This window comes from Microcebus murinus, chromosome 10 (assembly GCF_040939455.1).
Source record: "Microcebus murinus isolate Inina chromosome 10, M.murinus_Inina_mat1.0, whole genome shotgun sequence".
NCBI classification, from domain to species: domain Eukaryota; kingdom Metazoa; phylum Chordata; class Mammalia; order Primates; family Cheirogaleidae; genus Microcebus; species Microcebus murinus.
Window position 1 is genome coordinate 1,209,994 of NC_134113.1, and position 15,156 is coordinate 1,225,149.

Sequence of the window (15,156 nt, forward strand, 5' to 3'; positions counted from 1 at the left end):
TTAATATAAATCTACACTCTGATAAGCTAAGAAGTTTGTGGTAAGCACTAGAGTAAACTTTAATAACTCAAAAACATGGTGAAAAACCATTAAAAGAATGAAAATATTACACTAGAAAATATTTACTTGATGTGAAGAAAACAGAAAAGAAGGATGAGAAGAAAAAAAACAGCAGGCATGCAGACAATGGAAAGCAAAATGGCAGATGTAAATCCAAGTACACCAATAATCCTATTAAGTGTGGATGGATTAAACAATGTAATCAAAAGGCAGATATTTCAAGATTGGATTAATAAACAAGATTAATTTTATGCTGTCTACAGAAGACAGACTTTAGATTAAAATGTACAAATAGGATGAATGTAAAAGGCTGAAAAAAATGTTCATTCAAAGATTAACCGTAAGAAAGCAGGAGCATTCTAACATCAGACAAAATAGAGTTTAGACAAAAAAGTTACAAGGAATAAAAATATTTTACAGTGACATAAGATCCATTCATCAAGAGGATATAACAATTATAAACATATAAACCCTCATGATAGATCCCCAAAACACATGAAGGAAAACCAGAGAGAGACTAAGGGGGAGAGAGATATCCAAGCACTACTCATTGGAGAGTTTAATACCCCACATTTAAAATTTGAAAAATGTACAGGACAAGTGGGCAGGTGATCAACAAAGGCATAACAGACTTGAGAAAACACTGTAAACCAATGGACCCAACAGACAGTTATGCAACTTCACCCAACAGCAGCGGGACACGCATTCTTCTCAAGTGCGCTGGGACTGATCTCTAGGATGGGCCCCATGCCAGGCTGTAGGATAAGCCTCAGTCTATTTAAAAGCATTGGCATTACACAGAGTATTTTCTCTTACCTCGATGGGGTGAAACTAGAAAACGGTAACAGAAAAAAAGTTGGGAAATTCACAAATGTATAGGGATTAAATAATATACCGTGTTTCCCTGAAAAAAAGACCTACCCATAAAACAAGCCCTAGCAGGATGTCTAAGCATTTGCGCAATAGAAGCCCCACCCCGAAAATAAGACCTAGTGACGGGCGTGGCTACGCAGCGCATCTGCACAGCCCGTGCGTGTCGTCGTGGAGCGGGAAAGAAGACGAGCAGCCCTTCTCATCTGCCCCGTGAGAGCTCTAGTGCTCGACGTGAGAGATTGGGGCTAATGGTTCTAAAAGAAGTAGAGTGGCAAGAAATTCAGGATGGAATTCGGGGTTTGGAGAGTTATGATGATATTCCAGAGGAAGATGACTTAACTATATTTGAATAAATGTAGATTGTTGTGCTGTACTTAGAAAAAATAACACATCCCCTGAAAATAAAACCCTAGGGTGTCTTCTTGAGGAAAAATAAATATAAGAAGACCCTGTCTTATTTTCAGGGAAACATAGTACTCAAAATAATCAGTGAGTCAAAGAAGAAATCGCAAAGGAAACCAGAAAACACAGAGATGGCATGACCTTATATGGAGAAAATTCTAAGGAATCCACAAAGAACCACTCAAATTATGAAATGAATTCACCAAGATTGTAGGGTGCAAAATCAATATACAAAAATAGTTACATTTCTATACACTTGCAATGAACAATCCAAAAATGAAATTAAGAGAATCATTTCATTTGCAATAGCATCAAAAATATGATACTTACAAATAAATTTAACAAAATTAATACAAAAAAAAAAAACCTATGAAACGTTGTTGAAAGAAATTTTTAAAAATCCTAAATGAAAATTCCCACATGTTAGTGGATTACAAAACCTGATCTTGCTATGAAGGCAATACCTCCAAATTGGATGTAAAGAGTCAATGCAACTGCTATCAAAATTCCAGCTGGCTTCCTGGAAAACATTGGCAAACTCATCCTAAAATTCATATGGCTATTCAAAGTACACAGAATAACCAAAACCACCTGAAAGAGAACAAAGTCAAAGGACACACACTTCCCAGTTTGAAAACCTACTACAAATCTCCAGTAATCACTTCAGCATAGTACATTGCATAGTACAAACAGCAGGGCATAGATATAAAGGTCAATGCGGTAGAATCGAGAATTCAAAATACCCATTCACATTTACGGTCAATTGATTTTCAACAATGCTGCCAGCTAAACTAGCTGAGGGAAAGAACCATCTTTTCAATAGGTGGTGCTGGGAGCACTGGACATCCACACGCAAAGGACGAAGGTGGGTGCACACCTCACACCATAGTAAAAACGAGCTAAAATAGAATAAAACTTAAAATGTAAAAGTGGAAATTCTAAAACTCTTAGGAGAAGCATAGGCATAAGTTTCCATGACCAATGATTTTTTTTTTTTTTAGACATGCCACCTAAAGCACAAGCAAGAATATGAATTTGGCTGAGACTCAGCTACTTGTTACAAGAATATATTCTTAAACTAGGTTGCAGTTTGTTTACATACTAAGTTAGGATGCAGTTTGCTACATAGGAACTCAAAATACCCAGGAAGTCTCAGGCCAAATTCAGTATAATTTAACACATATTTTTGGGCTTTATATGTACTTTTTAATATATGTGTTCTCTTGGGTCCGGCCTCTTTTGCATAATATCATGTTTGTAAGATTCATTCCTGCTGTTGGGTGTACCTGTGGTTCCCTCATTTTTATCGCTTCATAGTGTGATATTTATAAAAATATACCGTAATTCTATAACTATAAAAAATTCATTATGCTTCATCATGATTTAGAGCTTTGTGCTTCAAAGAACAAAGCCATTGAGTAAATGAAGACAACCTGCATGATGGGAGAAAATATTTGCCAATCATGTCAGGTGAGGGACTTGTATCCAGAATATGTAAAGAACACAGAACTCAGTAATAATAAAAAAAAGATACATAGTACAGTTAAAAATGGGCAAAGGACACTACTAGTACTGGTATTACTACTACTACCATACTAACAACAGAATAAACTAATCCCAAGAGGAACCACAGACCTTAGAGCCACCACTGCAATTTCGAAGGAGGCAGAAGGTCCGTCCCATCCCACCCAACTCAGTCACTCTCTTGTCCCCTGCGAAAGCTGGCCGTGGACTTCACTAAGCGATAGCCACTCTCACAGAGTTCCCCACCGGTTGTATGTATGGGGGCAGGTCACACCTGCTCTGGCACTTACAAACCACCCGTAGCACCTCCCCGGGGTCCTCTGGGCTCGCGGCTTGGACTGTGCTCTTGCAGCAGTGCCGTAGCCTTGACGACGGCTTCGTCCCTCCGTGGTTATCAGCGGGGTGGGGAGCAGCTTGCCCCCACGTGGCAGATGTTTACCTTGCACTGCTGGGGTTATGGTAACTCTGGCTTCTGTCCTTGTGGATGCCGAAGGCGCTGTGGTCATGTGATCACTGGGCTCCCACAGAACCCGCCCTGAGCCTCCCGGCTGGTCCCAGCAGGGCAATTACACCCGGGAGTGGGAATCGGCAGGCACCCCTGAACCCCGTCTGATGGTAATGTATTATTAGGATGACTTTAGACACATCGACACTGATTTCAAATAGAATTTTGCATTTACATTCATAAACGTTGGCAGTTTTAATAAGGATTAATAAAATGTGGTCTATGTACACCATGGAGTGCTATTCAGCTCTAAGAAACAACGGTGACCTAGCACCTCTTGTATTTCCCTGGATAGAGCTGGAGCCCATTCTATCTACTAAGTGAAGTATCCCAAGAATGGAAAAATAAGCACCACGTGTACTCCCCAGCAAACTGGTATTAACTGATCAACACCTAAGTGGACATATAGGAATAACATTTATCAGGGGTCGGGCCGGTGGGGGGGAGGGGATGGGTATACACATACATAATGAGCGTGATGCCCACCAACTGCGGGATGGACACGCTTGAAGCTCTGACTCGAGGGGGAAGGGGGTCAAGGGCAATATACATAACCTTAACATTTCCCACAATATTATGGGAAAAAATAATAATTATATGTCTTTATTCAACTACAGGATATTCATATGAGAGTTTTTTTTTTTAAAAATACATTTTATGTTCTATTTTAAATGACATAGACAATTTCATTTTTACTTTCTAGATGAGGTGAAATTCAGTTTGAACGCATTTAATCCTGGTGGTGTTTTTCAGTCGTAGATCTTTAATCAGATTTCCAGTATTTTTTATGGTAATTGACCTATTCAAGTTTTTCACTACTTCTAGGATATATTTTTTTATATTTCTAAGAAATTATCTTTTTTTTAAAAAAATTTCCAAGTATGTTGCCATAGTTAGATACATAATTGCTTTATAATTATCTTAATTTTTCCTTTATATGTGATTATTTCTCTCTCTTTCTCTCTCTCTTTCCCATAATTAACTGGCAAAGGTTTACTTCAAAGAACCAAATTTGGATTAAGCCATGCTTTCTACTTATTTTGCTTACTATTTTATTGTATTTAGCCTTCATGTTTATTAAATTTGTTCCTTCTAATGTTTTTCAATTCACTTTGCTATTTTCCTAATGTTTAGCAGAGGACCAAATTCCTTTATCTTTGTTTTCCTTCCGAAATGACAAAGCTGTTCTCAGGCAATGCATTTTCTTTTAATAGAGCTTTTCCTGCATCCAATTCCTTTTGACACAAAACACTCTCCTTTTCAAAGCTTTCTAGGTACTTTGTCATTTCTTTTGTTATTAATTATTTGATAAAGGAATCATCTATTATTTGATCAAGGATCATCATTTGATCAAGGAATCATCTATTAATTATTTGATCAAGGATGATCAATGATCATCCAAGATCATTAATCATCTTAATCAATAAGAAAATGAATTTCCTATTTTTCAAGCATTTAAGATAGCTTAGTCATCTTTTCATTATTATTTCTAATTTTCTGGTTTGAGGATAGGATCCTATGACAGGCGGCTTTAATTTTAGCCTTTGAGTTTTAGTAGTTTGCAAAGATTTTATTTGCAGCCAGGCACATAACCGATTTTTGCAAATAGCTTTCGGCAAACAGATTAGCGGCTTCTTTTGTGAAGGACGCTGATGCACTAACGTCAGCGTGAAGGATGCTTGTGCGCCATAAACCTATTTGGTCAGGTGTAGTGGTTGTTTAATGAGATTTGTCTATGTCTCTATTTGCTGTCATTTCCAGCAGGAGCCGGATCAGCAGTGTAATGAACGGGGTGTGGGGACGTCTCTCTCCGACAGCAGTTTCACAAGGTCCCTTGCATTGGCGGTGGCTTTGCTGTAAGGATCACTCCCTTTTACCGAGCGCTAACTGCTTTACAGAGTAGCGCTGCGATCCTGTGTCAGAGGGAGGAAGATGAAGGTCCCGGGCAGGGGACCCTCCCAGCTCCCGCTACCCGGGGGAGTGTCGGGTGCAACTGGGACCCCACGGCCAGGCCACGCGGGTCTGGGATCCTTTGCTGGCCACCGGCGGACCGCCGGCCACCCTGTCCACGAGCGAGTGTGGACATCACAGCTTCACAACATTTGCCTTTTGTTACCACGGCACATCTGGTCTTCATGCCGCTGGCATCTTAGCCTTGGATTGTACCCGGCTTTCCTTAAGTAACTTTTGCATATTAAGTGTTTTCCTTGTATTCCCGTCTCACCAGCATTTTTTTTTTTTTTTTCATCAGCAAGCTTTGCCGCCGCATTTTATTGTTGCCGGCACTTTCTTTTTCTTTGGGAAGCCTGATTTCTTCTTGTTTTCAGCACTCTTCCTACAAGCTCGGCTTGCTTTTGTTTCCCCCTGTTCCAAAGGGCTCGGTTCGGCGCTTAGTGCGAACCACGAGTCGCGCTCTTTGGTGGGAATATATCCATCCGTTCCCGTCGGTGTAGTGGCTGACGTATCCGACTCCATTGCTTTCTGCATTTGGGATGTTCATTACTCGCTTGACGGACTGGGTTTTGCAGGTTTGATCATCAAATTATTGTCTGTCCATTACATTTTTTCCCAATAGTTGCATTTTTACTGGAGAGCTCCACTGCAATTTCTTCTCTTAGAACTTACGTTCTTTTTCGTGTGATTATTGCAACTCATTCTTACTATTAGTTGGCAAGCCTGATGCTGGCTTTGACCCCTGTGAACCTCTTCTTCCCTCATACCAAGGCGGTGGGGACATGTACCAGCCTGTCTTCCCTCCACGACTTATCTCCCGCTCACGAGACTTTTAGGCTTTTTAAAAATTTTATTTTAATTTTCCCTTCCCCTCCCCATTCAACCTTCTTCTCTCGGATTCTGCTGAGATGGTTTAAAATATTTTCTATCTCCACCATTATTAGAACTTCCGTTCTGGTTAGCAACTGCATTTGTATTTATTTAGCCTACAGATACACTCACATCTAAGAAATGATACAGGAACAAGGATGTTCATTGCAGCATGATTAATAAAAGTTAATTACTAGAAACAACCCAAATGTCCACCAATAGGCGGCTGATTATATAAATTATGGTGCTTTCACGCTATTGAACTCTGCGCAGCTGTTAAAACATAACAAGAACGCTTTTTATATACTGCCATAGAAATGTCTCCGTGTCGAGTTTTAAGTAGAAAATCAAAGCACAGCTAAATGTACAATAATATGTTCTACTTCGCGTGTGAAAAGCGGGGTGCCTGGTTCTATATATACACATGTGATTATGAGTTTGCTTTGGCAAGGACACAGTCGTGACATGAATTCCGGTCCCTGCCCCTGTGGAGAGGAGCCAGTATTGATCCCCTCTGAAAGTCTCAGATTGGATTTATTGGCTGTTTACTTTTGCCCTTTGCTGCGTGTTTTCCTCACTCGAGGTGTGCAGGGGCGGCTGCTCTGAAACCTGCACACCTGCAAATGCTGACGGGACGCTCTCGGGGCGGGGTTTGGGGTTCTGGGGCAAGCAAGGCCCTTCCTCGCCCACCCCAGGGCATGGGAGCTGTCACCACATGGCCTGGCTGCTGGCGTGGACCACGACAAGGGGCGTACACCTGTGATCCTTTTACCTCGTTATTTAGGAATTCCTGCAGGAAAAGCCCAGGGCCACGCCCCTCCCGGACCTGCTCACAGCCAGGGGCTCCGGACTCCACCTGCAGCCTCACACTTCTCTGGTTCCATGTAACGTTCCCGGTATTTATTCACTCATTGCCTCTCCTGTCCTCTCCTTTGGAATCCGGATGCTAACAGGTCTGGTCTCCTGGCCGCCCTCCCAACCCCCAAGCTTTCCCACACGGCTTCCGTGCTGTGCTCGCTGGCTTCCCCGTGAGCCGTGCAGCCAGGCGTCCGCAGTGCGCCCTACCTTGAAACACAGATGTCACTCTTCTTCATTTTGTTTTGTTCTTGCCTTGGCATGGCTCCCCTGGAAACTCCTTTCTGGGTTCTGCCTGGCTCGGCTTGAGGAACCCTGTTTTGGTTTGGTGTGGGTGGGGCGCTGTTCACGTTCGGGTTTCCTTCTGCCCCTCCGGTGGCGCCTCTGGTCTCTGATGTCCTCCCTGGTCACTGAGGGGCAGCAGGTGGGTCCCGAGAGGCCTCCTTCCCGTCTGCAGGCTCAGCCTCAGGTGGGACGTAGTAGCCAAGCCTCCTGCCCCTCCCCCAGACTCCTGCCTCCTGTCCCTCCCCCGGACTCCTTGGGGCCAAGTGTCAGCACACACTCAGGTCCGGCGCTGACCTCACGCCTCTGCCCGGGGTGTCCTGGAGCTCTGTCCCTGCCCAGCGCAGTTAGCCTAGGCCAGTCCCCAGGGCATCCCTCCATCCTGCACCATCTGCGGAGCCTGGTGACCCTGAGGGACCCGGGTCACATGTGTGACACCATTGTCACCACACCCAACATGGGACACAGTGCCGTCCTGGCTGAGTCAGGGAGGGTCCCGCTCTTGCCCCCGCGGGCCAGGGATGCCCCCCACCCCCCAGGCCAGGGTCCTCGCCCTGCCCAGCAGTGAGAGCTCCTCCAGGAGGCACCAGGGCGCTGGTTCTTCTGCTTCCTGGGTCCCTTCCCTGAACCGGGGGTGGGGGGGTCCCCAGTGGCCACCTATGGCCCCAGCTGTTCCTCCATGACGCATTTTATTTCTGACCCAGAGCACAGCCCCAGGTCCCTGAACAAAAATCTGCATCCATGCCACATTGATCTGTTATTGTTGCAATCACGCAGTTACTGAATACCTGGGGTGCAGGGACAGTGGACGGAGGGGCCACGTCTGCCCAGGCTGGGCGGGATGCGTGGCTTCAGCTTGTGGTCCCGGCAGAGAAAGAGCCAGGGGCGGAGGGACGGACGGCCAGGCGGGATGGGGTTGGGGGGAGGTGGCAGGGACCAGGGAGGAGGAGCAGAGGGACCCTGGGCAGAGCAGAGCCAAAGGCTCCCTGCAGTGGCCACAGGTGCACTCAAGGCAAACTGAGGCCACAGTGTTCCTGGTGGGTGATTTATTTTTAAATAAATGTTTTATTTTGGAATCATTTTACATGTACAGTGTACAGAGGTCTGCAGAGCGTCCCTGGCAGCCCTCACCCAGTTTTCCCCGGCCTAATGCCACACCTCACTGTGGTGGTGCATTGGTGACAATGACAAGTGGACGTGGGTGCATTGCCGTGAACGCAGCTCCGGACTTTGTTTCGGATTTCACAGGTACTTCCATTCATGCACAAGAGGGAGATTTATAAAAAAGAAAAGAAAGTTAAAACCCCTTGATTTAGGTACAGCCGGGCTGTGCGGGGTGGGGGGTGAGGCGGAGCCAACTTTGAGGCCTCCCAGGGTACAGGCCTCCAGGGAACAGGTGGGACATGGAAGGCCCCGTGCTCCCTTCCTGCTGCCCCGCCCTGGCCCGGCTCTCCCCGCCTCCACGGCCAAACCCCGCCCGGGCCCCCGGCTCTCTCCGCCCACCAGCCCCTGTGACCTTGACACGGGTCCCCAGAGGCCCGGGCTGGACGCAGAGGAGCGGACACCTGCTGAACCCGACCACGACGTCAGGGACGAGACCGTGGGCACCCAGAGGATGCTCGGTCTCCCCCAAGAGCTCTCCCCACACCCCACCCCAGGGTAAACCGAGTCCCAGGGAGGTCGCACGACCTGCCGGGGTTCAGGTGGTAGTGGGGGTCGCTCAGAGCTGGTGCCCTCAGCCCACGGTCCCCCTGGCCGCCTCCTGCCCAGCAGAGCGCTCCTCCGGGTTGAGAGGCCACGTCCTCCCCGGCGGCATCTCGCAGTCTCACCGGGGTGTCACCTCCTCCAGGAAGCCTTCCCCCGGCCCTTGGCTGAGACTCAGGAAGGCTGGGGGTACCGCGCAGGGACACGCCCAGTCTGGTGAGGTGGTCTGACCCTCGACCTGGCCGAGGACGGCCCGCGGCCCCGGCGGCCACCGGGGGGCACTGTCGGCCAGCGCTGGCGGAGCCCGGGCGGGAGCCGCGGTCCGACCCGCGGGCCCAGGTGCGGGAAGCGGAGACCCTGCGCGGGGCGCGGGCGGCCGTCGTGGGGGCGGCGGGGACGCTGGTGGTGGTGGTGGGGCGGGCCCTGGCGTTTGGGGAGCTGCGGGGGCGGGGTGCGACCGGGCTGCAGGGACCGCCCCCCCATCTGCTGCAGAGTGGGGGATGGGGGACAGGAAGAGCAGGGGGCATCGTCGCAGGGGGCGGCGCGGTTCCACCCGGCTCCTGGCGGAGGCACGTGCGCCTCCAGACCAGCGGGGCGGAGGGTTCGCTCCCTTATGTCCCGGCGTTTTCTCATTTCCCTGCAGGGACCCGCCCTCCTGTCCTGGGCGGCGGCAGCCGAGTCTCTGCTCTGCCCAGTCCCGTCCTCGGACCCTCGGCTCAGGCTCACCTGCGTGTCTGCTTCCCCCAGACCTCTGCGGGCACCTGGAGGGACGTGCGTGCCGTCCTTGCCGTGGATCGGGGCGTTCCCGCTGCCTGGCAGGCGCCTTACTGGCCAATTACCCACGACAGGGCGTCGGAGGGTGTGGCGGGTCCAGTGTCCCGCCAGGGCCTGTCCCCTCCTTTGTGTCCTCACCTGGCGGCCGGGACAAACAGGCTCCCCAGAGCCTCTTCCATGAGGGCAGAATCCCTCAAGACTAACCGTCCTCAAAGCCCCGGCCTCTAACGCATCACATTTGGGGATCAAGCTTCAACTTAGGAATTTAGGGGGACCCAAACATTCATGCCTCTGGCACACACAGGCCGGCTAAAGGGGGCTGTGCTCGGGCTGTGTCTACACCTCTCAGCCCGGGGCTCCCTCCCTACTGACCCCGAAGCCCTGGGACCCTCCCGGCGGGGGCTCTGCTCATGGCCACACCACTGTCACCTGCCTACTCTGTCCCAGCTGGGTCTTCCTCTGCTCATTTCCCAACGAAACTGTCACATTTTTCCTGGTTGGATCTGCAGACTCCTACCTCCCTCAGCCCTGGAGGTAGTTCACGCTGCTCCTGCCAGCCCGGCTCTTCCTTAATTGTCTGCAGCAGCGATTTGGGTCCTGGGGACCCCTGTGCTCCCCCCCCCCCGGGAGGCACCTCTGTGGGGTCGGGGGCGCCGTCGTGTCACACCTTCGTGTGCAGACGCCGGCTGTGGACAGACGGCTCCTAATGAGGCAGCCACCCTGCAGCTCCTGCGGCCCCCAAGCCCCTCCCGGCGAGGAGGGAGCCAGCGGCATGCAATCTGCAAACAGTCACTCTTCATTCACTCCCTTCCTTCCAGAAATAGGCCGCGCCGCCGCTGTGCAGGGATCACTAATTCCAGCCCAATCTGCGCGCCCCGCCAGGCCTCCCTTCCCGGGTAGGGGAATCGCAGGCTCCACGAGTGCTGGGCCGTGGCTGCTCTGTCGCTGTCTGCCGGGGCAGAGCGCTGCGTGCTGTGCTTTGTGACTCTTAAACCAAACACGCCTGGGCCTCCTGTGTGCTGCTGGGTGGGCCCCCCCTGCCTCCTGGCTCTACTCGCAAAACAGCCTCAGGAGAGAGATGCTGTCCTCGTTTGCAGGTGACAAACAGGAGCCCGGGGAAGGCAGCCTGTTTCCCAGGAAAGACCCAACTGAGTGTCTCCGAATTTCAGGCCCTGGAGGTCCCTGCTCCTCACGGGGCCATGCCACGCGGAGACTCCTGCGATTGCAGCCTCTCCCCCGGCCTCCCCCGCCGGCCTCCCCTCTGCACCTGCGTGGCTGCAGACGTCACTCAGGGTCCTGGGCACCAGCCACCTCTGTCCCCGCATCTGTCCCCACCCTGGGGAGGGGCGGAGCCACCCTCTGCAGTCAGACCTGCCCCAGGCCTTTCCCCCCGGAGCCTTCTGGCTTCTCTAGGGAGAGCTGCCTTGGTCCATCTGGGGTTGTCGATGCCACACGCGATGGTCACACAGCTGACGAAAGCCACGCTGGCGTGGACTCGGGACCGACGGCAGCCTGCTCTCCCAGCAGCCTCACCGAGCTACGTGCACCTTCCTTCAAGGGTCCCCCTTTCCTGGGGGCCGCCCTACAGCGCTGACAACCAATCCCGTCGGCAGCTCTCACCAGATGGTCACTTTGCTTTGGAAAGACTTCCCGATCCCTCGCTGCCCGGTGTCAGCCACGCCCCAGCAGCTCTGCCTGCCTGGGGGGCTGTGGGGGACTCGAGCCGGGCATCCCCTCGTACCCTCCCCTCCCTGAGTTGGCCGAGCCAGCTCCCCTTCCTTCCTCGGCCGGGAAGGCCCACGTCCACTCTGGGGCTGCAGAAGTCCCTGCTCGGAATCCCGAGGTCCCTGGAGGACACTGGCCCCTGTCACCACCAGCCCAGAGCTCCCGCCCCAGGGAGGGGGAGGCGTGGACAAGCATAGGCGGGTGCCGTGGGGCGGGGCAGGCGCAGGTGGTTGGTGCCCCAGGGGATGTCTCAAGCCGGGGCAGAGGGGGAGAACAAGGGGACGCCCCAGGCAGCAGCCCGTGGTTCACAGCTGATGCCCCGAGGCCCAGAGGGGTGTCGGGACCCCCCACCCTGTGCGTATCCCAGGAGGGGGTGTGAGTGCCCCCAGGTGCAAACTGGGGACTGGCCGGGCTGGACTCCAGAGGCCACCCTGGGCCAAGGGTCCCTCGTGTCCTTGGGGTTTCCATCCTTCCACTGCATGTTTCTCTGGTGGGAACCGCAGTGGCGTGCCTGGTCGGAGCGGGGCTTGCTGCTGGGACTGCGCCGGGTCACCCGGCCCAAGGACCCACGTCTGCCCAGCCCCAATGGGAGTCTGCTCTGCCTGGACCTGGAAGCCCCCCGACCCGGCTGTTGCCGCCACCCCTGTGGGTCAACTCGAGGCCACCTCGGGAAGCTGCCCCTGTATTTCGTGGGCCCTGGCCACCCTCCGTGCTGTGTGGACCCTGGTCACCCTCCGTGCCGCGTGGGCCCTGGTCACCCTCCGTGCCGCGTGGGCCCTGGTCACCCTCCATGCCGCGTGGGCCCTGGTCACCCTCCATGCCGCGTGGTCCCTGGTCACCCTCCGTGCCGCGTGGGCCCTGGTCACCCTCCATGCCGCGTGGGCCCTGGTCACCCTCCGTGCCGCGTGGGCCCTGGTCACCCTCCATGCCGCGTGGGCCCTGGTCACCCTCCATGCCGCGTGGGCCCTGGTCACCCTCCGTGCCGCGTGGGCCCCGGCCACCCTTCATGCCTCGTGGGCCCTGGTCACCCTCCATACCACGTGGGCCTGGTCACCCTCTGTGCCGCGTGGGCCCCGGTCCAGCTCGTCCCCGGCCCTGGGCTCTGAGCCCTCCAACACCGGCCTGCCAACACACTACGGCACGGTTGGGCCCCCGAGCTGTGCTCTCCTGACCGTCCAGCTGGGGAAAGTGTCCTCTGCCTCTTGCCCGAGGCCTCAGGACACGAGCACACGGCCCCCGAGTGCCATGGGGTCCCCGGTTGAGTCGCTGTGGACGGTGGGGAGGACGCGGCTGTGGGTTCCGCAGGACGCCTGGGGCTGGGCGTGAGCAGCCAGGGCCCCGCGAGGGGCAGAGCCGGCCGGACTGACCTGAATGGAGTGGAACCAGAGTTACAGGGCCTGGACGCAGGAGCAAAATGACACTGTCCTTAGACACTGGTGGCCTCGGAGAGCACATGGACGTCCAGTCCTGGGACACCAGACACATCCGCATGTTTCGGAACAGTTCATGTCATGAAGCTACAAGTTTCTCCTTGGAAGCAAGTCCAGGGCGTTTGACGACTGCGGTATTTTAGCGTTGGGTTAATTATTCTTCCGCCTCGGTGGGTTTCCTGGCTGCTTTGCCTTCTTGCCGGGGAGGCTCTGGGGCATCTTGGCTTATGACTGGGGTCCACGCCGGGTTTGGGCTCCTGGGCTCACCAGGTGACCAGGCGACTCACCTTCATTACCTGGGGGAGTGTCCCACCTGGCCGCCGTCCGGGGAGGGTGTCCCACCAGGAGGTCAGGTGGGTCTGCCACGGCCTGCTGTGCCCTGCCTCGCCAGCCGTCCACCCACCCTGGAGCACTGGGCGCCAAGCGCGGCGAGCACAGGTAGCTCCTGTGATCGGATCTGCAGCCCCAGCCGGCGCCAGGGAGGGCTCCCGGGCAGGGAGTCGGCTGGGGAAGGTCTCCCAGCAAGGTCCCTTCCGAGCCCACCTCTCCTCTGCAGCACGCAGAGCCGGGCGATCTGCACGTCCATCCGTTTCCAGCCCATTCCTGTCCACTCTCCGTCTGAGGCTGTGAAATTAACAGGAGGAAAATTACAGATTGCTGCAAGACAGAGACCTCTAACCGTGGGCGTGTTGGCTTATGCGGGTCTGATAAGCTGAAGACATTAAAAATAGAAAAGACAGGGCTCTAGGTAGAACCGGGAGGCCTGAAAATTTGATGAGCTCCAGCCCTAGCCGAGCACAGCCACCGGAGGAGGCGGCCGGGAGCCGAGACAGCCACAGGAGCGGGCCACGCCCGTCGTCCGCATGCTGCCGGGGCCCCGTCCCACGGACCCCTTGGGGCTGGCGCTGGATGTGGTCACCCCACGTGTGGCTTCACCCCCCTCCAGGCAGGGGCGCCGGCCCGTGTCACGCAGGCTGGGGACCCTGTGGCCTCAGAGGCACACGTGGCCTCCTGGATACTGAGTGTGGCCTTTTGACTGAATCCAAATTTCACAGAACAAATCCTTTCGACAGACTGCCACGTGCTGGGGAGAGATGAAATTTTTATCTTGTGATTAATTGGTTCATTCGATACCTGCAGGATCCGTAGAAATAATAGTTGGTGGAACCGTCAACCAAGCGGCAGAATTCCTTGCAAAAGCCCCGAGCGCGTGTGGAGGGACACGTGAGGGATCCGTGTCCTCCGTGGACGCTGGCCTGTGAGTCCGACTGCAGAGCCTGTGCCTCTGGGCAGGGGACGGAAGGGCCACCGCAGCCCTGGGAGTATGGCCTTGGTGGGGCCCCGTGGGGACTCTGGTGGCCCAGGCGGCCCTGGGAGGATGGGGCTCAGTGCTCCGTGGCTGCTCTGCCACCAGGGTGGCCACGCCTGCCAGGGTGCCCTGAGGGTGCAGGTGCAGCTGCGTGTTCTCCTGCACGTTCTCCATAAATGTGAAGCGGCCTGCTCCCTGTGGGTGGCTTGGGACAGGCGGAAACATGGACAGGACTTCAGGGCCCGCAAGTGGGCAGTCACTGTCCCAGCAGGCCCCAGGGCTCCCCAGCACCCACGGGGACGACGCACAGCTCTCGCCAGGTGGCCAAGGTCCTCGCTCCCAGCTTGCCCCGTCCAGGATCCCCCCCCCCCGTCACGGCCCCTGCCTTGGGGGACAGCAGCCCCTGTGCAGCCTGAGAGGCCATGTCCCCTCCCCTTCAGCCTATCCCGGGATCCCCCCTGCCTCCTGCCGTCCCCCTCTGGGTTCCCCAGAGAGACAGAACCAACGGGACGTGCAGGTGACCTAGACACAGACAGGTACAGAGATGGGTCATGAGGAGCTGGCTCACGAAACCGTGGCTGCTGAGAAGCCCCAAGCTCCTCGGTCAGCGAGCCGCAGCCCCAGGAGCGCGGTGGGGTGTGGTTCAGCCTGAGTCCCAGCCCGCGGGCGGGAGGAGACCGCCTCCCCGCTCAGCCAGCAGGGAGAGCGAAGTCTCCCTCCCCCCAGCGTTTCGTCCCACCTGGGGCCTGGACGGACTGGATGTGGCACAGGAAGCCACCTGCTCCAGCCAGCCCACTGACGTGAGCAGTGACCTCAGCCAGAGACACCCTCAGAGAGACGCCCAGGCAGTGTTCAGCCAGGTATGCCGGCACCTGGTCGCACGGACACAT